The sequence below is a fragment of the Pseudonaja textilis genome, chromosome 3 (genome assembly GCF_049901715.1).
Source record: "Pseudonaja textilis isolate UNSWEBS1 chromosome 3, rPseTex1.2, whole genome shotgun sequence".
In the NCBI taxonomy this organism is placed as follows: Eukaryota; Metazoa; Chordata; class Lepidosauria; order Squamata; family Elapidae; genus Pseudonaja; species Pseudonaja textilis.
Window position 1 is genome coordinate 130,517,897 of NC_141992.1, and position 25,574 is coordinate 130,543,470.

At 35.8% G+C, this 25,574-nt stretch overlaps 1 long non-coding RNA gene across 1 annotated transcript in view; it reads right to left on the reverse strand.

The window, feature by feature from the left end:
• Window positions 1–284: 284 nt before the first annotated feature.
• The window catches only part of LOC148126320 (uncharacterized), a 63,259-nt gene continuing 37,969 nt past the window's right edge, over window positions 285–25,574 (reverse strand). Inside the window, exons 2-3 of the long non-coding RNA XR_015742602.1 lie at window positions 15,483–15,617; window positions 285–404 (exon numbers count right to left, since the gene is read on the reverse strand). This is a non-coding gene — a long non-coding RNA (uncharacterized LOC148126320). The remainder of the gene's footprint in view (window positions 405–15,482; window positions 15,618–25,574) is intronic.

A 25,574-nucleotide genomic window follows, 5' to 3' on the forward strand; every position in this document is an offset into this window, starting at 1 on the left:
ACTGTAAGTCATGGGGAGAGACTACTTTTCATCAAGAGACTATTTTGGCATTACTTTGGTGGCAAATATAATCAACGGTCTAGTCTAGAACAGATACAAAGCATTCAATCTAGTAGCTAAAATTTGAGCTTGTCCTGGAATACACTAAAGTCTAATGAAAGGGCAACTGATCAGGCCAGTGAGAGTTCTGGCTTTGACTTCAATTAAGAATAATCTTGCCAAAAGTGATGGAATTAATTATAGAAGAAAGAAGCGCTTGGAGTTTATTTAGTGACTCACTGTTTTTCACAGTTTCTTTGGCTGCGACAATTCCACCTTTCTGAATGGTGCTTCTGTTCTACTCATTTTGCAATATGTTTATTTGAAAAGATGGTCAGGGTGAATTTAGCAATAGAGGATCTGGCCTACAAATGATATATTAATATAATAAATGCACAGACAAAATTACAGGCCACTCCAACTCAATCCACATAAAATGTAAAAGTCTCATTTATTTCAACCACACTAAGTTCAAATTCTACAAGATATTGGTTTTGGGATCAGGTTAACCATATTTCAAATTTGATTGTGAGTATTTTACCAATTTAGTAAGTCAGAGAGCATTAGGATTTATGCTGGCTTTACTGGTAAAATGTTTGCTTCATTTAGTGTAGACATGGGACTTTTAGTGAGAAGTAATAAGGTAACTTAAAGTCTACTGAATGAACAATAATTTAAAATATATGTTGGACTCGTAAGTTTCAAATATCAAATAGTTTATACTCCTCATGGAAGAGGTTCTCTACTCTTTCCCTTTGGAAATCCTTTTATTTTTCAAAGGCCCTCACAAACAACCCCTTTGAGGGAATTTTTGGGAGGTCAAGAGGAGTTACAGGTGGCATGGAAAGTCATCGATACCTCCCCCCCATCCCCCATGGTCTTGAACAGCTGAGGTGAGGTGAGAATTTACTTTTAGCAAGCATATAAATAGTTATTTGACTAAGGAACTAAAGGAAACCCCAAATATGAAGCAAACACTAAGCCACTAAGCCACTCTGTAAATTATTGTGATCCATGGTTGCTACAGCAATGGTTCATTTCAGAGAATGGATCTGATAACATTCAGGTTATATTTATAGTTCACTTAACCTCCTAGATATTCCAAATAGCTAATTTATCATCTCCGCTTCATTTTGTACTCACAAAAAACCTGTGAATTATAATAAACTGAGATGTAACTGGCTGAGACCATCAATCCAGTGAGTCTAATAGCAGATTGGAGATTTCAGCCTAGCTGAAGATTTCAACCATTACATTATATCACAGTCTTAAATACCACCATGAAACATATAGCAACAGCCAGGACTGTAGCTTGAAAATACATTTTATGATTTTTCCAGGTATAATCTCTGATATTTTCATGGCTGGGAGAGAATCATTTTCAGTCCCTGTTTGTTAGGGATGGAATCTATGACCAGCAGTACTTTAAGGTAAGATACATGAATACTGTACATTTTTGTATACTGAAATTTTCCTGTAAAACTCATTAAAGTTGGTTAACATTGCCTATAAAACCTGGGCTCCCAAACAAACTTTTAGAGTAATAGTAAACTACATTGTAAGAAACCACGACTTTTTTATACACCCCCCCATTTCTCAGACTATTTTAAACAAGCTACTGTCTGGTCATCAATACTATGGGATTTGTGGATAGCAGTCAAAAGTGAAAAACGACCACATTGCTGAAAGGCAATTATTTTAATTGGCCACGTCACTTTTCTAGGAAATATGGGTTAGCAACAAGTTGCTTAAGTTATTTTCCCATGCCTATCTATGGAAAAAGAGTACCTTAAAAAAGAGCACCTTAAACCTGCGAGAATTCATCTAGTATATAATAGGGTCAGTTCAGATATAATATGAATAATCTTAGCAGTATTTTTAGATTATCTACACACATTTTTGAGTCTTCTTTGCTTTACTGAGTACACACATGGTATGCAACAGTCTTGGTTTTATTCAGAATTTAAACTCTGTATTAGTGTAGTCACAATTCATTTAAAACACAGACAAACAGACAGACAGAAAGTGCTATCTTCCATAAAACAATAGTACATATTTCAGCACTGATTGTAACCTACTACTCTAGTGCTGATCCTGCCAAATGTATGGATGTGTAAAAGTTATGTTGCTTACTTTTCCTGTTTCCACAGAAGAACGGGACAGTCAGCCTGCCAGAAGTCTCTATTAGAGCCAGACACTTGATAGATGTACTGTAAACTGGCTTCCCCATCTTCCATTTTGAAAACCAGTTACCGAAAAATTGGTAGTCCAGGACTTACAACTGTTTGATTAGTGACTATCCAAAGTTACATCAACACTGAAAAAAGTGACTAACGACTGGTCCTTGCACTTACAACTGTTACAACATCCCCACAGTCATGTGATCAAAATTTGGGCACTTGGCAACTGGTATGTATTTATGACAGTGGCAGTGTCCTGGGGTCACGTGATGATTGTTTGCAACCTCCCAAGCTGTTTTTCAACAAGCAAAGGCAATGAGGGAAGCTGAATTTACTTAACAACAGTCTGATTCACTTAACATCTGCAGTGATGCACTCACAACGTGGCAAAAAAAAGGTTACAGCTCACTTAACCACCACCTTGCTAAACAACAGAAATTCTCATGCCTATTGTGTCATAAGTCAAGGACTACCAGTATTTGTTTTGAAAATTAAATTAAATTGGACTTGGATGAAGAATAAAACAATTCAAAATAGGCAGTGAAAATGCGGGGGGGGGGGGATTCAGCTAATGGCAAATATTCTCATATTTTTATGCACACTCTCAGAGCTGTAAAGATTAACGATTATACAGTAGCATTTGGCATCAAATTATACCGCGATATAAACAACCTTAAATTTCTAACCTTAATGAGAAATGAAACATTGAATAGCTAGATGAGGAACTTGATGTAATGATTTTGATGTAATGATACAGTATTTTGCAGAAACTGAGAAATATACCTGAAAATGTGCTAAGCCTACAGTATCTGATGGTTTCCTCATAGTTTTTGCTTTACTTCTAAATAATGCGGTCAAGAAATGTACTGAATTTTCACAAAGTTATGGAGGCTGTATAACAGACATGCTTTGTATAATAGGGACAAGCAGAGAAATGCCAAAACGGCTTCATTCAATCAATCAGTCGGATAGTATGTACAGAATTTGCATAAACTCAAACAGCAGAGATTTTATGATATGTTGATTCTTCTACACAAACAAGGTCAAGTGGCAGTCAACAGAGAATTGTGGATTAGGAGAATATAGCGGCATTTCTAAATGTCATCACTCTAAATATCCAGAAAACTAGAGAAAGAAGAAAATGATTGATCTGCAATCCAATGTTCAAATAATTTAAGCCAAATTTCTTTGTGGAACTAATTTAGCTAAAAGCCAAGAAATCGGGTTTAGAATGTTTAGAGAAAAGAAAGAGTAAGAATTTGTTGTTCTGATCTTATATTTCACTGAACAGATTAAGTAAAATGAGTAAAAGATACATAATCCCCTGTTCTTTCTTTTTGAAGATTTGAGGAATTCATTCCAAAAGGTAAGAATGCTGATGAGCAGAAGAATGTATCCATATTTAGCAAGTGACTTTGAACTCTCTACAAAAGGAAGTCTTTACCTACCTTTAAAAAGGTAAAGTCTCTTTGGAATCAGGTTCAAATTCTGGGCACCATGTGGAAAAATCCATTCTGTTTTCCTGGTCAGTAGTATGAATGTGCATTGTTTTGCATACTTTCATGAGGTTCTGCAGTATAAACAACAATCCTAAAATTATCTGGAATTTACCTATCTAATATAAATTAGAGCTGAGACTCTGCTTATTTTTTTCAAACTTATCAGACAAAGTAGCTGTGGATCAATTGTGATGAAAGTCAAATATATAATCATGATTTAGAACACTGGCGTCAAACTCGCTATATCATACTGTCATCATGTGACGTATTGCAAAGTTTTTTTCCCTTTGTGGAGCTGGCATGAGCATGGCCTGTGCATGATGCATCCGGCTCATGGGCTGCTAGTTTGATACCCATGATTTAGAATGATCTCCACAATTTTTCTTTTGATGTATTTTTATATTTAGAAATCGCTGTTGTTCCTGGTGATTGGTGATGTAACACTGCCATTGTTATTAGGGTAAAGAAGATCTGTTTCTAAGGATAGAATAGATTATTTTTTATTGGCTACATGTGATTGGACACTCAAGGAATTTTCTCTAGTGCATACTTTCTCAGTGTACATACAAATAACAAAGTGATAGAATTATAAGATACCAATAGGAGAAGGTAAAAGGAAAGATGAGAAGGATAGTAGTAATACAGCCCTAATTCATGGATAAAAATCTTTAGGCATAAACTGTGCTGTGAAAATTAGGTGTTTAGCAGAATGATGGCATGAGGGTTAAAACTGTCATTGTGTCTAGTTGTTTTGACATACAATGCCCTAGAGTGGCATCCTGAGTGGAGGAGCTGAAACAGTTTTATGTCCAGGATGTGAAGGGTCTGTAGATATTTTCTCAGCTCTCTTTCTGGAGAGCTATTGTTAAAGCTGCAGATAACCATGGCAATGAAAAACAACAAATGAATCTTAAAATGATACTTAATTATGGTATTTTCAACTCCCCTCAAAGCTGCTTTTTTGAATACAAAAATGGTTTCCCTCCAAATCTTCTATAGACTTAAATACTTGTAAAGGAGCTTTTAAAAAAAGAGTGCAGTTGGCCAGTAGGGGTCAGTTTTGCTTTATTTTATTTGGTGAAATATACTTGAAGATTTCTGAATAATTTTGAAAAGCTGGTTTTGAAAATGTACTTATATGTTTTTAAGTTTGTTCTGAAGTTTCAGGAGACCAGATTCTTTTGTTAAAAATTAGATTAGGCAACATCTAATATATTACATCATATAATTTTATATGGAAATGTAAGCTGCTTTTGTTGCTATACAACATTGATTGTAGGATGAAAACAAATTAATTTACAATAACAAAATTCCCAACAGAGTGCTGGTTTCAAGTTATGGCAATAACTCTAGAGAATGCCAAGTTTTAAAAGACCGGGGTAAGTGGATCCTTTATATATCAGTAATGACAACATTGGGTCAAAATGATAAAAGAGATCAAGCTAAATAATCAGTAAAAATGATATATGCAAAATATGTCAAGTTTGACATGGTAACAATTTCAAACCGAATGACTGAATTTACATTGTTGCTAAGATCTGATTATGCTAAACAGTGTGTTGTCAATGAGTTCATTTTCCTCTGACTGACAGGGTACATTCGGGAAAATGAAAATATGCTTTGTATTAGGATAGAGAAGAATGGAGAATATATTTTTGAGGTTGGGAAGTTCAGGTAAACAACAAAAACAATGCTAAATGAAGGCCATATGATTCTGACATTAGTAGAGTCAAATATTTTTGCCCAGCTTTTGGATAATTTTGGAATTTCATTAAAAACAAATACATCCCTTATTTTCCACCTAGTCCAACATAAGTAACAATATTGATTTTGTGAGGATTAAATGGACAGTCTTCTATATGCCACTTTCAGTCCTTATGGTAATATGGAATAATTATATAACAGCAACAACTACAAAAATATTAAACATAAGAAGAAACTACTGTATATAAAGGCAGCACATGTAGAATAGCTTGATAGTGTTACATTTATAAACATTTTCTAGATCATCCCAAACCTGTGTACGGCTTCAGAAATAATTTAGAAAAGTGGCTTTGTTGCTTGCAGGAATATTTTTGCCGTTGATATGTGAAACAGAAAACATCATAACTGCTTTAAATGTGAGCTCCAAACTTCTTTGCAGGAGTGATGTTGATGCATTCTGCATCCTTACCAGATACCTTTTACTTTCTTCTAAGTATCTGGAGATCACAACATTTGTAATAAATAAAAATAATCATTGCGCTAGGTTATAGATTTAGTTAGTTAGCATTTGTTGTAGTTGTTCAGGTGCAACTTGTTTTTACGATTACCTAAGGTAAAGGTAAAGGTTCCCCTCTCACATACGTACTAGTCATTTCCAGATCATCTCCATTTCAAAGCCAAAGAGCCAGCGCTGTCCGAAGATGTTTCCGTTGTCATGTGGCCAGCATGACTAAATGCCAAAGGCACACGGAACCTTTTACCTTCCCACCAAAGTGGTCCATATTTTTCTACTTGCATTTTTACATGCTTTCGAACTGCTAGATTGGCAGAAGCTGGGACAAGTAACGGGGGCTCACTCCATTATGTGGTGCTAGGGATTTGAACTGCCCAACTGCCGACCTTTCTGGTCAACAAGCTCAGCGTCTTAGCCACTGAGCCACCATGTCCCACTACTATTACCTAAAGCTACTACTAAAAAGCACAATTTTATTATGGAAATATAATTACATTTCTATCTTTCTTAGTTTAGTGTAGTAAAGGCACCAGGCTAGAAAATAAGAAATCCTGCATCAAGCCAGCTGGGTGGCTTTGGGCCAGTCATTTTGTCCCACTCCTAAGAATGCTGCAATGGCAAACTGCTTCTGAAAATGTTGGCAAAAAAACCCCAAAGCAACTTTGTCCAAGTGGTTGCCCAGAGTGAAAACTGACATAACTATTTATTTTTCCTCTTTTTTTCCTGGCTTCTGTTACCTAGCAATTGATTGTACAGTCCATGCCTCAGATTCAGGGGTGGGATTCTACCAGTTCACACCTATTCGCTAGGACTGGTTGTTAACATTCTAAGCAGTTCGGAGAACCAGTTGTTAGAAGAAATTATTGGCCTAATCCTGTAAAGAAGGCAGGAAGGAAACAGTCTGGTGTTGCTTACAGAAACAGCCTCTCCGTTAACCCTTATTACATTCTTGGCAGGACTAGACTTCCTGTCTCAGGAACATCTCTGGAGTTTTTTTCCCCTCCTTTGCTGGTACTTTGCTTGTGTGGAGTGACCATTCAAAGTTACAATGGCACTGGAAAAAAGTGACTTATGACCATTTTTCACACTTACGACTGTTGCAGCATCACCACAGTCATGAGAGGCCAGGGGAGGAAATGCGTGCCTCGATGTGAATGATATTGAGTTGGCCACACCCAGCCAATAACATGACCACCAAGCCATGTCCACCTAGTCACATGACCACCAAGCCACGCCCACAACCTAAGCCATGCCCACAGAACCGGTTGTTAAAAATTTGAATCCCACCCCTGCTCAGATTCATTTAGGGGAAAATATTAAACCTTTGCAAGAAGCCACTCAAAACTATATCTGATTGAACAAGTGGATTTAATTTTGGTATATAAGGAAGTAAATGATTGTTGATTGCTAATATTAATTTTAGGAGCTTAGGAGCAATATAAACAGATTTTTGCCAAATTTATGCTATAACGTGACATAGCATATAAAAACCTCACTCCCATAGTATCATTATGAAGCTTTTATTATATGGTGGTAGGTGATGATGATTTTTTCCCCTGAATTTTATTTCCTGATATTTGTTCATTTTAAATGGCACATAAAACAGTTATGGTAAAATAAACAGGGCTGTGCTTGGAAAAACAACAAATCAAGAAATAAGTATCAGAAAGAGAGGAAAAAATGGTTTTACAATAAGTAAAACTTCAGTTTTCAAGACCCATAAAAATAATCAAAATGATAACAAGAAAAGATACAGAAGGAGAAGCTGCAGATAGCATTTCTTATCCAGAAAATATGTATTTCTGAGTCTTGGTTTTCCCCTTCATTTTCCCACTCTACTTTGATCCATTAGAAGGAAAAACCCAGAACCCATAATTTTGTTGCACTGCTGACAGTGATTTCAAAGTTAAGTTTTAGACTGTTGTTTTTCTTAACCAGGCAAAAATGAAGGGATGCTGTAGAATTCAGCAGTTTATCGTTCCACTTGAGAAAAAAAAACAGACACTTTAAAAAAACTCCTGTCAATATATTTATAATAATTGTCTGAATCAGCAACTTCCATAGGCATGGAGTCAAAACAAGCAAGATGGCAGGGTCAGAAGTGCATGCACCAGCATCTCATTCATCAAAAGGATGAATTTTGATCTCCAGCTTATCTGTTTTGACGCCATCTCGCACACATACACTGCCCCATTCTCCCTGGCCATCACTAGTGACTAGTCTGAATAAAGCATAATTTTCTATTATGTAAAGCAAAGTATTTTCATATGTAAAGAAATCTATATCTATAAAAGTGAAATACCACTCATGCGTCATCACAGTTTTCTCCAGAAATTAATATGGGGAAAATGTTTTTTTTCTACTGCTTTAACTGTTTTCCATTAAGTAAAATGAGGAACATGGTATAAAATGTTACATTTCTAGTCAGTTCTCTTGGCTTATGTATGTATGTATGTATGTATACACACACACACACACACACACACACACACACACACACACACACACGTGCGTGTGTGCATGTGCGTGTGTGTGTGTATGTGTAAGGACTATCCTTAGCTATTTTGTATCTTGCTATAAGATATAGCTTCTATACAATTCCAATTCTCCTCTGCAGAATCTTGCTTCTTGATTTAATAATAGTGAAACACATTATATAGGCTAACCCATCACATTCAAAAGTGGCACAAAGAAATAAAAATAAATATTTCTTCTGATTCAATTCTTTCATGGAATATTTCAAAAACAAGGTTCCTGCCACTAAAGCTAATGTTCTGTTACCAGAGTTCAGCAAGTTTAAAAAATAATGAAACACAGGTTAGGAAGATAATGAGGAATTACAAGTGAAGAATTAAATTTGTGCACAATGATTGTATAACACTTCATGTTAAAGTACAAATAGCAAGAAAAAAGGAGCTCATGAATGCTTAGAAAAATAAATATACAGAAGAATGTCTATTAGGAAATGGCAACAAGGAGGTAAAATTAAATTACTGTTAACTCAAACAGTTGATAATTGAAGCAACTGTTCAGTCAGATTAGTATGAACACATCTGCTGCAATTTAAAACATAAGTAGGATAAGCTGATCAGAAAAAAGTTTTGTCGAAAACCCATGAAGTGAATTTTTTGAGAACTTTCAATTAACTAATAAAGTTTTTTCATTTATAAGAATTGGTGTACTGCTCAACATTGCTATTATTATTATAGAATTAGAATTAGTTCACGAGTTGTCTTATAGGGAAGATGGGCAGCATAAAAATTTGTAAATAAAGAAATAAGATGACCCAATCGGTACTCTTCTAGTTCTGTAATTTATAATTCTAAGATATCATGAGTTGACTTTCAATGAGCATTCTTTTAATGAAATCTATTTTTATTCTGGACTCCTTGTGTTCTGAGCTTCGTTGTTGCAGATGTTTCTTATCTGGGTTAGCTCACTGAAGAAGTGGCCTAGTCTTTTAGTTTCCTTAACTTTTTTATTGTTTTGAATGATGTTTAAATGTTGCTATATACGTTTGTTGAGGGCTGACTTGTCTAAGTGTCTAACTTGCAGGAATTCCCTAGGGATTTTGAATTTAGCTCAGTCTAGGATGCTCGGTTTCTCAGTTGAAATTATGGTTAAGTCTATCCATTTGCTGTGAAATTAAGCACCTCTGATTGCTACTTGATGTACAAGGATGTTTTCTGATACTTTTCTGCAGGTCTGTCCTACACATAAGCTGCTATGGCCTTACACTGTAAATTGTAGATGTCTCCTGATTTTTCTTCTTAGTACTAAGCACTAAGGAATTTACAGTTCAGTTCTGAACTACATTTTTTCCCTATTGGTCTATTTTCTGTTTGGGTTGTGTTGTTTTATAGTTTTATTATTTTATTAGCTGAATATTTTATTGGGTTTTATGCTGCCTTGATTCTAAACTGCTTAAGAAAATCCTGTCTGGATTAAAACATCTTGGCCACAGCTTGCAAGGAGTCTGGACATCAAACTAGTATATCCTCCCATTGAACAATCCCCAGCTGCTATTCCCTATCACTTTTCTGTTCCAAGAAAGCAAAAGCCAGTAACTTTCCTTCCCATAGGTCTTTTTGGTCATACAGACTTCTAAATATATGTGTGCTATATGAGAGCCAGTATGATATAGGGATCAATGTGCTTAATAAATGAGGAGAGTGAGTTTCTAGTCATTCCTTAAGCACTGAAGGCAGTTGGGTGATTTGGGGCTAGTAACATTCTTAACCTTAGACTGGAAAGTCAGAAACATCTAGTAATATACTAATCCTTGTTGGATTGTAGATTTTGGTCCATAACATTATACTGTATATAATGGAATGTACACACTTAAATGGAATGTATCTACATACATTATATTTAAAAAGTTAAAGCATCAAAATGCATATATATTCTGATATAATAAGCAGATTTAAAATGAAAATGCATTAACAATTTATTGACAGGAAAGCCATAACAGCACAATAATCCCAATAGTTGCCTTGTAAATAGAAAGTTGCTGACTGAAAACCCCCACATTAAAAAAAGCTATTATTCTTTCCCTTGGCCAGCTATTTTTCTCTAGACACTCTTTAAAGGTAAGTCCAATGATGCATAGCTTCAACATTTCCTCCCTCACTTGAGGTAGAAGGGTTTCACCCCCAATTCTCAAATAGCCCATAAATTATTCTTCTATTATGGTACTCCGGTCAAGAAGCTTTAAAAGATATCAGAGGTGATGCTAAACACTGATTCAGTTAAGAGGGCATTCAGACTTCTATAAAATAGCCAATAAATTGATGGAGTCAGCCTGCTGCAAACTGAAGCACTCTGTTTGAAATGGACAGAAATCTCTAACCATTATATAATGGATAAGTGAGGTAAGATAGATTAATGTACCTGGAAGTCACTTTGACTGTGAATTAGGGGTTTAGCAGAGGACAAGGTATTCTATTTCTATCCTCCAGAAACTATCTCTAGCCTATTCTGATGAACCAGAGAGTGTGGAAGAGGCAAACAAAAATGTGTTATTGCAGGAAGTGAATAACTTCAAGGAAGGGAAATTAATACTGACCAATCAGTCCCAAGGAATACTTTCTCATATGCCCGCCCAGCAATTCTTTCATCTGTTTTTTAAATGTAAGATTGATTCACAGAGAGAACTTTGTCTTTTACAAACCTGAGAAATACTGACAAAAAAAGAGAGGGGATTCAAAACAACCAGCCTTTTTGTCTTTTAATCCTTCCAAATCCACTTAATATTCACATAAAATAGAATTGGACTCTCGTGGCTATTTATGGATCATCATGGATATTATTTTAAGGGATAATGCATGAGGTTGGAAATATTGTTTTTAATATTGTTTGTATATTATTGTAAACCTCGAGTTCAGTGTATTATTTACTGCGGTTTCAGTAGTTTTTATAGTATTGATTAGATATTATAAACACTAATAATTTAGATAATTTAAACCTTAAAATATTAAGAAAAAAGAAAGTTAATGTCAATATCAACCAATATGTCTAAAATGTTAATGTTGATACCCATAAAGTTGCTTAAATTTTATATTTAAAATGAATGTAGCATTGATTACATTTGGCAAATCAAAGTAATTGTATGTTATATAATAAATATTTCTATTTTAAGCCGAATAAGAGTGAGATTTTTACTCCATCCCAACTTCACGACATAATACAAAATACTGTATAAATTTTATGTTGATAAAACTTCAAGGTCAAGTATTAGTTTTGTAATTAAAACAATCAAACCATGAAGAAAGATAAAACACCTATGTTTGACACCCTAAAGTGCTTATAATTTAAAAGTTTATAAGTATATAAAATATATAAATTACAAATTAGTTTTAAAATAGCTATCTTAGATAACCCAAGAGTTCAACATACCAGCCATAAGATCTGCTAGCAGTTTAGATTTCAGTTCTTATCAACTTGAGCCAAAACATTCAACAACAAGAATTGTGGGAGTTATAATCTAAAGTTTCTGGAACATACTACGAAGCAATTTCTTTACATTTTCAAAATCCTTATTAATATCAATATCCAATCTGAAATGAAAGAACAGTGTGAACAGGCTATGTAAAAGATACACAAAAATTGTGCACTGTGCTTTTGGGGTGAAAATCCTTCCAGAGCCTTGTAATGATTACTTGCAACGCTATTAGCTGGGTGAATTCTGAATATGAAATGGAATGAGCTCTTTTTCCCCCCTTCAACTTGTTTATTTATATAATGGGAACAAAATTATGCAGTGAAATCTACACCAAGAATTTGAATTTCCTGGGAAAAAAACTGTATAAAGAATGTGTTATCAGTGATAGACAGAACAACAACTTTCTACATGAATTTCAGAGAGAAAATGGATGAGTAAAATGAGTGACATTTTTAGTTTGTACAACTGAGAGATTTTGGAAATAATAACAGTTGATGCCAAAAGTCATAATTGCTTTCTGAAATACCCTCATATACAACCCTTTGAGATAAATACAGGGTTATGCCTTTTTTTTTGTTGATCAAATAAAGGACATTAGATTTAGGACACAGGTTTTCTGCTGATGGATTTATCAAATATGCAGAAGAACAAACTCCAGAGACTCTGCAAGAATGATGACATATAGACTTCCGGTTTGAGCTACTTCGGCGACAGACCGAAACCTCGTTTCTGCGAGGCTTCAATCCGTGCTCACCGCTGGAGCGCCCTGAGCCGGCTGGCTTCAGGGCTAAGCCACCCCATAGAGGTGGTGAGAGGGGGGAGACTGCCTGCAGGGTTGAGGAGAGCTGCATCCCTCCTCCCCAGCTGGCCATTACTCCCTTTCCCAAAGGCGGTTGTAGCGGTGGTCAGAAATGGCCACCACAAAGAAGAACTCGTCCAGAAAAGAATGTGCAGGAGGAAGATAAGAAGAGAAAGTTTTGGTTGATCGGGTCAAACAGAAAAGCAAAAAAGAAGGTACCCTGGAATTGAAACTATTAAAAAAAAAAACATTGATCCCTAAGAAGATTTTTAAGCTGAGAAGGAGGGAGAAAAGAGAAAAGATTTGGGGTTTTTCTCCTTTTCCTATACTGACAGCTAAAAGACTTAAGCAAGAAATTGGAAAAAAATCCACTCTGACATTAATAGGCATTTAATGCTGAAAATAAAAAGTTGAAGGGATAATAAAGATTTCTGGATAATCAAAAGCTTTTGAAAACAGGAAAGGAAAGAAAACGAATAAAAGGGCAGTATCTGGAAGGGAGGCGACTTCCTGGAATTAAAAAGAACTTACAGCAAAATCTCAACAAGACTTCCAAAAAAATACATCTTAACTGAAACATCACAACAAAATAGTAAAACCCCAGGAAGAGAAAGTGGAAAAAGAAATAAGAAGAAACAGCTTGGGACTATTTGGATTACTTGGTGATCTCTGGATTCTTGGTTATTATATTTGAATTGAATGACTAAAATCAATCGGGTGGTTGTTTAAAACTGTTTAAAATGGCTTCACTTTTAGAAGAACTGAAAATGGAACTTTAAAAGTACAAAGAAGATGCACAAGAAGGGAGAAGTTCTTTTGGCTTCGTATTTCAGTTTTTAGAAATGGAGATTTGGAATTATGAGAAACAACAAGAAATGCCTGCAGAACAAGAAGATTGCAACAAAGAAGAATCCATCTTTAATGAACAAGTAATCTTAGGCAGTGGAAAAAAAGGAAAGGGAGGAAAGAGAATGGAAAATTTAAGATTGGGAAAAACAACTCCAAAAAAAATAGAGTGAAAAATAAGTATAAAATCAGAAAGCAACAGAAGAGGGAAATGCAGAAGAGAGAATTAGAAGTAGAGAGACAAGGGGGTAAAAAGGGGAGGGAGAAGATGAGAGGGAAGAAAGAAAGGAAAAGAAGTTATAAAGGACAGAAACAAAATATAGAGAAACAGGGCCTATTTAGAGATAATGGGTGAAAAGTTAATGGAAAAAGGGATTCTGCAAAGGTACATAAGATAGTATTGTTATATTAGAAACAGAAATAATTTTAGAAAATATGAAACAAAGTATGATTAAAATGTTTGATAAAATTGCTATCGTAATTCGGTGGAATGCTTGTCAAATAAATGTAACAAAATGAATATTTAATGATTTACAAAACATATGTGAAGAGAAATAAGGGAAAAATTAATTATGGAGATTATATGTGTCTTTAAGGAAGTATGATATTTAATTGTAAAGAAGTGTTAAAGATGTTAAGATTTTAATGATTATTAATGATAGAACTGAATTGGAATGGAATGAGGGTTTATAATTACATATATTTATAATCTTTTTTTTTAAAAAAAATACTGTGTATTATAAGAATGTACCAGCAGAATTCGATTGGAAGTTATGTATTATGTATTATATTGAAGGTCATAACCTTAAGGCATATATTGAAGTTTAAATAAGAGTTGAATGGATGTAATTAAAAGATATAAAGGTGCCATTCTCCAATTAGTAACTACAGGAGAAAATTTGTTTAATGAGAAAAGATAATATGAAATTGAAACAGAACAGACAAAAATATAAATATAATGATTTGAATTGAGATGAGATAATCAAAATAAAATTGAGAAAATTAAAAGAGGGGAAAAACTATATAGAAAATGTAGAATAGTATAAGATATGGAATAGAATACAAAAAGGAGCATGAAATTGAGTTTTGTGTCTGTATAAAGAAGTTCAACTCAGGACCATGCTATTTTCAAAAAAGATATTTTACTTGTATTTTGTATCTGTGAAAACCCAAATAAAACTTTATAAAAAAAAAAAGAATGATGACATATATAAGCATCCCAAAGTAACTGAGCAATGTTATAAGATCACAGGTATGCTTAACTAACCAACAACAATAATTTATTATAGTACATACTGTTTTACCTCTATGATCATGGGGAACAAACCAAAGTATATTCTTCCAAAAAGTATTCAGTGCATTTGCTACTGCTTGTAATTAACTGACTTGCAAGGCTATTCTTACAATGAAAACTATATCCCTTCCAATTATTTGTAGTGTTATACTGAAAGCCAGAATCAAGGTCTTCGTTGTGTGATAATAACCTTTGCACTTACATTTCCTGATTTGATTTTCAACCACTGACCACCAAGATTGTTTTGCATTTTATTCTCTAGGGTAAAACTTATTCTGCCTAATATTGTGGCCATTTGTGAATATGAAAAACATTCCTTGACCTTGTTGTTCAAGTCAGTAATAAAAAAATTGAGGAGTGTCAGAGCTAAGAGTCATTCTGAGTCATTCCACTTGATGCCTCCCTCTCCTCATGTCACATGATTTACTTTCTAACACAGTCCAAGGTTCACATAGGTGGTCCTTCTCCAATATGTTCTGCAAAACCATATACAGTTTCATTTGGAACTGCTTTACCTGTGCAATAAAGCCCATTAGACCCAGTTTTTATTTTCCCTTAATGACAGATTTAAACTAAATTTACAAATAATAAGCAAGCTCAAAATAAACACTTGTTTTTAACCATTTTTCTATTTCAAAATCAATATAAAAAGAAAGCATCACTTACAAGACATTGGTGAGATGAAATTGTTAATGGATGTTCTATGAATATTCTGTGCTCTGCTTCAGTCCTTTGTACGACTTAGTCCAACTATCCAGAAATGTAGCATCGTTGGTTTACCTTTATATTTATTCTTCATTCCTATCAGGGTAGAAGAAGGAAGGATGACAGAAGAAGGATGTCCAGAAGAAGGATGGATTTTTCCAATTTAAACCAGTTACACAGAATTATTTCAACAATTTAAACTGGTTACATAGTTACATACCTTGATTTAACAAGAGCGATCATAGTCATAGTTAGCTTTAATCCTAGCAAAGTCATATTGAATTATTTCACTTTTAAAAACCTGGATTGTATTGTAGAGTGCTTGCATTGAAGATTAAAGTCTCACTCTTGAGCCCCACTACACCATCTATATATTCATTTTTAAAAAATACTGGCTCAAATTTTAGTCTTACTCCACATTTCAAATGAGTAATATTATATAATGTATTATGCAAATAGCTGTTAATTTGTAAATTCAGTCTTTAGTCTGTTTTACAGAATAAATACTTTAAGAGCTATGAGTATTTGGGTAGTAGCCAGCTAGTGGAGCCTAAAGTTGAGTTTGTTTTGCTGCGAATTTGCAAGATCAGACTTTCTCCCGCTTCACGAGAGAGAAGAGGAAGTGTGTTAAAAATTAAACAAAGTGATGGGACTTCTGTATCACTCCCACTGGTCTGCAAATATTACATGTGTCTTTATTCTTCGAAACAGAATCTACTCCTCTTTGTTTCAAGTCAGGATAAAAGAAAATGTTTCCTTCATTTTAATTCATTACTGGGTTAAGCAATATCACCACTGTCTGAGATACAATACCGAATGTGAAAACATGCCGTGGGTTTCTTTAAAAAAATGCTTTCCGCCACACAGCATGGCCCCATGTTTCACCAATCATAATAAGCATCCACCAAGGAACAAGGCCAGTAGAGACAGGGGTTGTTCATTGTGGAATCTATGCCAGGAGATATTTATTTGCTTAGGTATTCCCACATGTAATATAACTTGACATCTTCAGTATAACTTGAAGAATGATGGTTTTATCCCAGCAGTATTTTTATGCCAACTTATTAAATTGTGGCTTTGTGGAATTAAGCAGAACAAAGGTATAATTCTGAATTAATTCAATATTAATTGTTTTTATCCTACGGGGCATCCCCAATAGTATTTTTTCTTTAAAGGAAGCCTAAAGATCTGTTAACAATATAGAAATAAAGCAAATAAGTCACTTGAACAAGAATAAGCTTAGGAAGGTTTCTTCTGTGGCCTAGGCCTTGAGGAGGTTTTGGCTTGAGACCTGTCTGAGGGCTGTATAAAATATCCACCCCCATGTCTAATTTAATTCTTAACTAACTACCCAAGTTCCCTTTGGACCATAACGTACTATAAAGGGTGTGGGGAAGGGGGAGATGGAGAAGCTTTTGCTTCCAAACCAGTAATGCTCTCTAGAAAACTATTTCATTTTACTGGTAGCGGTTAAATACACAGTCCACAATCGAAGGTGCAGTATCAGCAGAAATGAGGAACTTGGCTCTTTCCTTTCAGCTGCGTTGGTCTAATCTACAACATATTCTTGAATATAAAGCTTGCTCTGTCTGCCCTGGGTGCTATCATTAAAAGGCCTGACTCTTCAATACACCCGAGTGGAGGGCCAAGGTGCTAATTAGGGAACCCAGAGCTGCCTCTACAGTGTTTGGCTTCCCTTTCCTTCCTGCTATTTCAGCTAGACGGGGATTATTTCTTCCTTTAATAACTAAAGAAATCTCCTAGCTAAATATGCAAGCTACAGGCAAAAAATGGCTTTGTTTTTAAAACACACGTGCACACATTGATGATCTTCAGTTTCGAAAAACATTAATCACATTTGTAGAATTGTGAAAGATATTTAAAAAAAATCAGAACAAAAGCATTTTCCTATATACTATTGGGATTCCCCCCCCCTCTTTTAAATGAAATACATAAGAAAGTTGCTGCTAGCCTAACATGGGAATCGAACCTATACTTTGACCCCAGATGTTGGGAAGGGAGATTCACATAATGGTAACATACCTGTAAGTAAACTACTGCTTTATCTGGGGATGTTGGCCGTTTGAAATTGGAGTCTCCGGTGGAATTTCAATTGGAAGGTTTAAAAATAGTAATAGTACTTAGACTGATATTCTTTCAATAATCACTATGTAATCTGCATATATGAAGCAAGCCTAATTTAAATCTAAGACCATTCAGACCTCCCAAATTGTAAGTTAAATCGGCCTTTATTTTACAATGGTCACTTGGGAACAAGCAATATGAAAAGCAAGTCAACATTTTGCAGCTGGATGTGAGGGAGAATTCCAGCATTTGTTCACCCTTCCTGTATTGTATGGATACTGATAGGACTGGAAACTAAATCTTACTAATATGCTGGTAACACGATATGTCCTCCAGCAATTAAGGTCAGTGATCTAGTTTATGGATATAACACAATCCATATGGTGTGTGTGTGTGCGCGCGTGCGCGCGCGCGCGTGCACAGTATATATCCTGCAATAAGACATCAATTGTTTAAAGTGGCATAATAATGTGTCCTAACGATGGACAATCAAAATGACATATTAAAACTGCTAATAGAGATGTGCCATTAGAATAAGAATAATTATTCTGACATGATTTTAGATAAACATGATCAGTTGAAGGAATTCTAGTAGCTTCACTGTCTCATTCAGAAACAGCAAAGTATCAGTTACTCTTTCATAAAAGAATAGTTGGAAATTATCTTTTTCAGTAGTCACACATTTATGGAACTCCCACATCTCAAAAAGAGAATGAAAATCCATTTCTTTGAGCTTCTTTTCATTTATTCTATTTCATTCAAAATGAGTTTTCAGTTGTAGCGGTAGATTTGTACAAATACAAGTTACTGGCCCAAGTAGGGCTATTATATCCGGATTGCAAAAATCCAACTGACCACTAGATGACAGCAAATTCTAATTCTGTGATGTCATCTCACTGGTTCTAGATTTCTGCAACTGGGATATGGTAACCCTACTGCTAATGGACAAGACTTACTGCTTTAGGTCAGGGGTGTGAAACTCACATCGTCTCGTCATCATCATGTGATACATTGGGACTTTCCCCCCACCTTTGCTAAACTGGGGTGGGCGTGACCAGTATGTGACACATCCAGCCCGCTGGCCGTGAGTTTGACACCCCTGCTTTAGGTGGGTCTCTTTATTGTAATGTGGAATTGCATTTCCTTGTTCTCATGATGGTATTCTGTGCTTTATATAAACACAAACCTATATTAAATAAGCAGGGATAGTGTTAGCATATTCCCATCATAAATAAAATGTTGCTTTTTAACATTTATATAATACTGTTTTTATTGATTAGATTTTATTTATTCCTCTTTTGTACAGGAATTTACAGCAAGTGCTCCATTCTTCTATTTTTCCCAACAGCAACAATTCTGACTTTTGACCATTTACTCAAAGAGTAATTGGCCCAAAGTCACCTAGTAAGCTTCTGTAACTGAGTGAGGGTCTAGATAGAACCTAGAGCTCCCCACACCTAGTCCACTACTTTAACCTCTGCACAAGGTTGATGTAGCCATTGTTGTAGGCCAGAAAACATTCAGATTTACCATGAGCCAAATCCATCTAACTGATACATTATCTCTCTACCTCCCCCACTCCCTCCCTCTCATTTCTCTCTTATCTACCTATCTCTCTCTCTCTCTATCTATCTATCTATCTATCTATCTATCTATCTATCTAGGGACAGTTGAAATATAGAATAGAATAGAATAGAATAGAATAGAATAGAATAGAATAGAATGCTTTATTGTCCAAGTGTGATTGGATACACAAGGAATTTGTCTTCGGTGCATAAGCTCTCAGTGTACATAAAAGCTATAAGTGATAAATCATGATCATAGTCATCATAAAAATACATTCATCATAAATCATAAGATACACTTAGTGATAGTCAAAGGATACTAATTAAGCAATCAACATTAATCATACTAGGAAACTAAATAAAACAATAGAAATTGTAAAGATACAAGCAACAAAGTTATAGTCATAAGTAGAAGAGGAGATAGGTAATAGGAAGGATGAGAATAATAGCAATTCAGCCTTAGTAAATAGTTTGACAGTATTGTGGAAATTAGTTGTTTAGCAGAGTGATGGCACCCGGGGGGGGCGGGGGACGACTATCCTTGTCCTTCTGTAATCTTACAGGGATTCCAAATAAAGGTTAATTCATGAAAAGAGGCTCACCTGCTTGACTTTTTTCTTTGCACAGAATGCTGAAACCACAAAAATGAAGGTCATTACAGCTGATTTTCTCATTCAGTCACATTCCCTGTGGGGAGATTGCATCTGACACTAACTCTGAGAAAGTGGTTCTTTGTATCTAAAATCTGTGTGGGTCTTTTCAAACATAAGCCTAACCATAATATATCTGAAATAGATGGGATTAGCCCCTTTTCCCTTCCTTTCCTGTGTGCCTTCCACGAGTTACATAAAAGCAAAACTCAGAGCTTTAGAGCTGAAAATAGCTGAAGTGACGCAGATTTCACCCAAGATGAAAGCCTGGCTTCCAGAAGGCTAATTAAAAGCAACTGAGACACCAGCATTTGATACAGCATTTACTCACCTGAAAAAATAAATGGAGAACTGTAGTGCGGCTTTAGTGGGAAAGAGGCTGGAGGGGTTTTATTCGGGTCACAGGAAGGCCTAGCGCTACAAGGAGACAGCCTCAGCCTGTTCCTCAGAGTCAGGGGGAGGTCAGTCACGGGGTGCCTAGGGTACAGCTGTTGCTGCTGCACATATGGTGAAGGCTGGCTACAAGGTGACCACCGTTTCTAAAGGTATTGGGGTGAAGAAGCATACAAGACTTTCCCCGTTCTTTCCATCCCAATGGGATGGGGAAAGAAATTGGACACAACGGGATCAAATGGTGGGGTTGGTGAGAAATTAACTGGAAAAAAAGACCACATTTTACAGCGAGACAAACCCAGGGGGAGGTTGATTTCCCAAGGAACCCTCCCCCCTCCTCCAAAAAAGTTATCCCGATACATTCTTACAGGCAAGAACATCTATATGGAGGAGAGGAGGCAGTGGTGGGCTGCAACCATTTAATAACCGTTTCTGTGACTGCACACACACACCTAATGCAGACTTTACATGCATGTGCGGCATTCAAAAAACGCAAAGCTGAACCTCTACAGGGTAGCCCTGGTAAATAGAACAGCTGAGGCATGCAAAATCTACTGTGTGAATTGGCTGAACTGAAAAAGGCAGAAATATAGGACAGGATAGGGTGGGCGGGTTTAGGGTTAGGGTTAGGGTTAGGGTTAGGGCCCGTTGATCATTGGAACTACCGGTTCATTAGAACTGGTCTGAACTGGGACCAGCCCATCACTGAGAAGAGGGTCAAAAAAAGTCAACATGATGGCCACTATCATTGTCCTTCCTAATTTCCCACACTTCAATAACATCCCAAGATAGACATTGCAAAGGTTATTCTCCCATTGGACATGTTTCAGGTTGAGAGGTATGGGAGGAGAGTGATGCAATGAAAATGATGCCACTGTAGCCACCTCACCATCTCCAACAATTACATTCAAAAACACCACTGAGAGAAATTTAAAATAAATTACATATCAAGAAAAAGAGAATCACCTTCTTAGGAGAAGAAAACATGGGAGACATCTGTGATGTTTTCTCCACACAGGGCTGTCATTGTGCTGAAGTATCTCAATCTCTTCCCTCATTTCTCATCTCTTCAACTGGTTAATTGAAGAGAAATGCCTAAATTCAGATTATACTGGCATCTGTGTTTAATTCTCCTAGTACTCCTTGGCAATGCCTTTCAGAACGAGGCATTTTGTAATTGTGGCATTGCATTGGGCTTAGCATACTCCAATCTTACTTAGAATAATAGATCATTTTTAAAATTCTTTGCTGTTTTTGTTTGCGGTGTCACAGTTCAAGCTTAGAATGGCTCATTTAATCTTATGCAGCTACTTTACAATGTTTTTATTATAAGCAGAAAAAAGTACCTTTACTTTATGGAACAGTGCAACAAAAATTAAAAGTTATTCACAAGTAAAATGCACTGCATCAGAAAAGAAAAAAAAAACCTTTTTTTATTTTTAAATCTATCACTATATAATGACTGTAGGATTAGAGTAGCGGATGATGTTGTTTCACGTCCACTCAAAAAGTCTTAACAGGAGATTTCATAAATAGCCTCAAGAGATTTGGGGATATTGTTGTCTGCCAGATAGGAAGTAGAAACAGAGCAAAACAAGTGATGAATGACAGGAAAAGAGGAGGGAAGTGTATGACAAAGCAGAGCAGAGTGAAAAACTTAAACATGCGCAACCATGTGAGAAAGATCACATTGAGTACAACCAATGTGGTTTGGTCACCACGCCACAGAGGAAATGTGTATTGTACTTTTTAGATTTCCTGGAAAGGCACATTAACATTCTGAACTGGATCAACCAGAATTTTGTATCAACCAGAAATAAATATTTATTGTGTTTATAAATGTATTGATAAATAAATATTAATTTACCATTCCTATGGGTGGTATTTGTCTTCCTTACTCCTGGGCTCTATCTATCAGAGCTCTGGGAGTTTGAGGGTTCTACACCATACCTTAGCTGTTGCTAGCACTGTGGTCTTCTGGACAAAGAACAGCAGACATGGGAGGAAATCAAGACATGGCAAGACAAGATCATGCATTAGATAAACCCTCAAAGATAGCTGAGGTGGCTGTCATTAGGAATCCTACCAGTAGCTGGAAACAGCTGGACTTAAACGGAACACTGGAGCACTGATCATAGCAGCCCAAGAACAGATGCTATGTACCAGATCTATAGAAGGAGGAGCCTATCACATTAGATAGGACCTAAGGTATAGACTGTGCAGAAAGTCACAGCCTCACAACCACTGTAGGCTCACTTAGACCTTTACTTTCCACATCTTCTCTTGCTCCTCTTTCAAGCCCTGGTACTTTTCCAGCTTCTCATATTCTTTCTTGCCGGTGTTGCTGTCGCTTGGCACTACTATATCTATCATCAGTACTGCCTTCTGGTCCTTGTATATTACCATGCTATCTGGTTGAATGGCCGTTACCTTTTTTATTTTTATTTACTTACTTATTTGTCAAACGATTATAAGATAACAGGTATAAGTATAAACATAGTGATGATTACATGATATGGATACATATAAGAAAAATAAAAATAAACAATAGGACAGGGATGGTAAGCACGTTGGTGCGCTTATGCACACCCCTTACAGACCTGTCTGTCCATTTGGATCTGAAAGTCAACCAGGATGTTAGCTCTGATTTCTCCACAACTTCTATGGAATCTCCCATCTGAATTTGGAAGGTATAACTCATACACGGTGCAAATGTGCTCATACACAATGCCAGCTACTTGGTTGTGCCATTCAGTGTATGCTATTGTTGACTGCACCTTACGCCCTACCACTACGTATTGGACTGCCACTGAGATCGTTTCTGCACAGTCTAAATCCTTATTATTTTCAATGTTGCAATGCCGTTGGGAAATATATGTAGAAAGACTTAGAAAAATAAATGCCAAAGAAAGAATTGTACATACAAGTGCATTAATTGGGAGAAAAATCGTAAGATATGTCCGCCATATGCTGGAAAATTTTAATGCTTCCTTTCATCTCTCCAATCCCAAATAGCATTCCCCTAACTGAAAAAGTTGTTGAAAATGAGTAGGTTAAAATATAGTGCAATTCCTTGTTTTGGCTCATAACACACCACATATACCTTTGGTTGAAAAGAAGAAAGTGTAGATAATTTATGTGGCAATTCTAGGTGATAGTAGAGTAGAAGATAAAGAATTATTAAGTAGCAAGTTCTGAGCATCAAAATTGAAAGAGTATGGGATAAACTGGCCATGGGGTACCAGTGGTTATCATGCAATGGGTATTGTTTAAAAAAAATATGAATGGCATTTAGAAAATCTGTGCATTTTTGCAAATTTCCATCTGTCAATTGCAAAAGCCATCCTGCTTGGATCTGCATTTATACTACACTGAGACATTGTGGTACTCAATGTGTATGAAGGGCAACACCAGTTAAAGACTCAACTGCTGTGACTTCACTTTGTTGTGAAGATAATAATAAAAACACCCCAACTTTCTTGTATGAGATAGAACTCCTAGTGGTAGTCATGTAAGAGATACAGCCCTTCCACAGAGAAACAATGAACAATACATTCCATTTTAGAACTATGTAATATGAAGCCATAATAATCTAAGTCACCTTAAGGAGATATAATATTTTGATAGTTCATATAAACTATGAATCTCCATCTATGGAAACAGGGAACATGCCTATCTTATGAAGCCTTCTCCATATATAAAATCTGCTCCTGGACTATCTTAGGAGAAATATACTAGAAATTATGTTAAGATCATTGTGTGCATGCACTTTTCACACCCTGCAGGTGGGCAATCAAAGAAAATGGTAACCTCTTCCCAAATGGCTACCACAGTGGGTTTGCCCAGGCAAAGAACATCAATTTAGCAGGTTACTTACTCTCACTGATATCACTCCATTCACTCAATTGTGCCTTTCCCAAACATACTGAATATCATTTGTGAAGCACAAGAAAAGACAAAGAATCTGTGAAACTCTCTATAAAGTATTTCAAAGCCGCCAAATTCAAAATTTTACCCTGAACCAGTCCCACTTCATTTATGAACCTAAAGCAACCAAGTTATTTGAACAAGGGTTTGTTGAATGGAAGCAGCTTTCAAAGCTTTGAACATCCTTAACACTTATGGAAGAAAGCTGCATACTTCAAAACGAATGTAACACTGCTTTTTATCCAAAGCTCAAACCAATGAAGGGAAAAGAGATATACAGGTGAAACTCGAAAAATTAGAATATCGTGCAAAAGTTCATTTATTTCAGTCATGCAACTTAAAAGGTGAAACTAATATATGAGATAGACTCATTACATGCAAAGCAAGATAGTTCAAGCCATGATTTGTCATAATTGTGATGATTATGGCTTACAGCTCATGAAAACCCCAAATCCACAATCTCAGAAAATTAGAATATTACATGCAATCAATAAAACAAGGATTGTACATAGAACAATATCGGACCTCTGAAAAGTATAAGCATGCATATATACTCAGTACATGGTATGGGCCCCTTTTGCGGCAATTGCTGCCTCAATGCGGCGTGGCATGGAAGCTATCAGCCTGTGGCACTGCTGAGGTGTTATGGAAGACCAGGATGCTTCAATAGTGGCCTTCAGCTCTTCTGCATTGTTCGGTCTCAGGTTTCTCATCTTTCTCTTGGCAATGCCCCATAGATTCTCTACTTTGAGCCTAGAATATTGAACCTTTTCACAATATTCTAATTTTCTGAGATTGTGGATTTGGGGTTTTCTTGAGCTGTAAGCCATAATCATCACAATTATGACAAATCATGGCTTGAACTATCTTGCTTTGCATGTAATGAGTCTATCTCATATATTAGTTTCACCTTTTAAGTTACATTACTGAAATAAATGAACTTTTGCATGATATTCTAATTTTTCGAGTTTCACATATCTATCTGTCTATCTATCTATCTATCTATCTATCTATCTATCTATCTATCTATCTATCTATCTATCTATCTATCTATCTATCTATCTATCTATCTATCTATCTATCTATCTACCTATCTCCTGGAAATTACAACACAGACTTTTTATCACCCAAGCACCCTAAAGTTTAATATTGTAATGAGGCCTTATTTTGTAATAGTATATTTATAACTAGGAAAAAAAGAACAAGGTTTCCAGTTCATCCAAAAGCAATAAGTAAGAGACTGAGAAAGTCTCCAGCTTACAAACCTGTCAAAAAAGAAACCCCATGAATTCTGAGCAGGGAAAGCAATGCAGTTGCAGAGTTTTCTTCACTTTAATTTTACCCTCTTGCGGTCCTTATTGGTTTAAGACTTCCTGGAAGAAATTCCATTTTTGTTTGTAGAATTTGAAAATAGCAAACAACTGGTCTTTGTA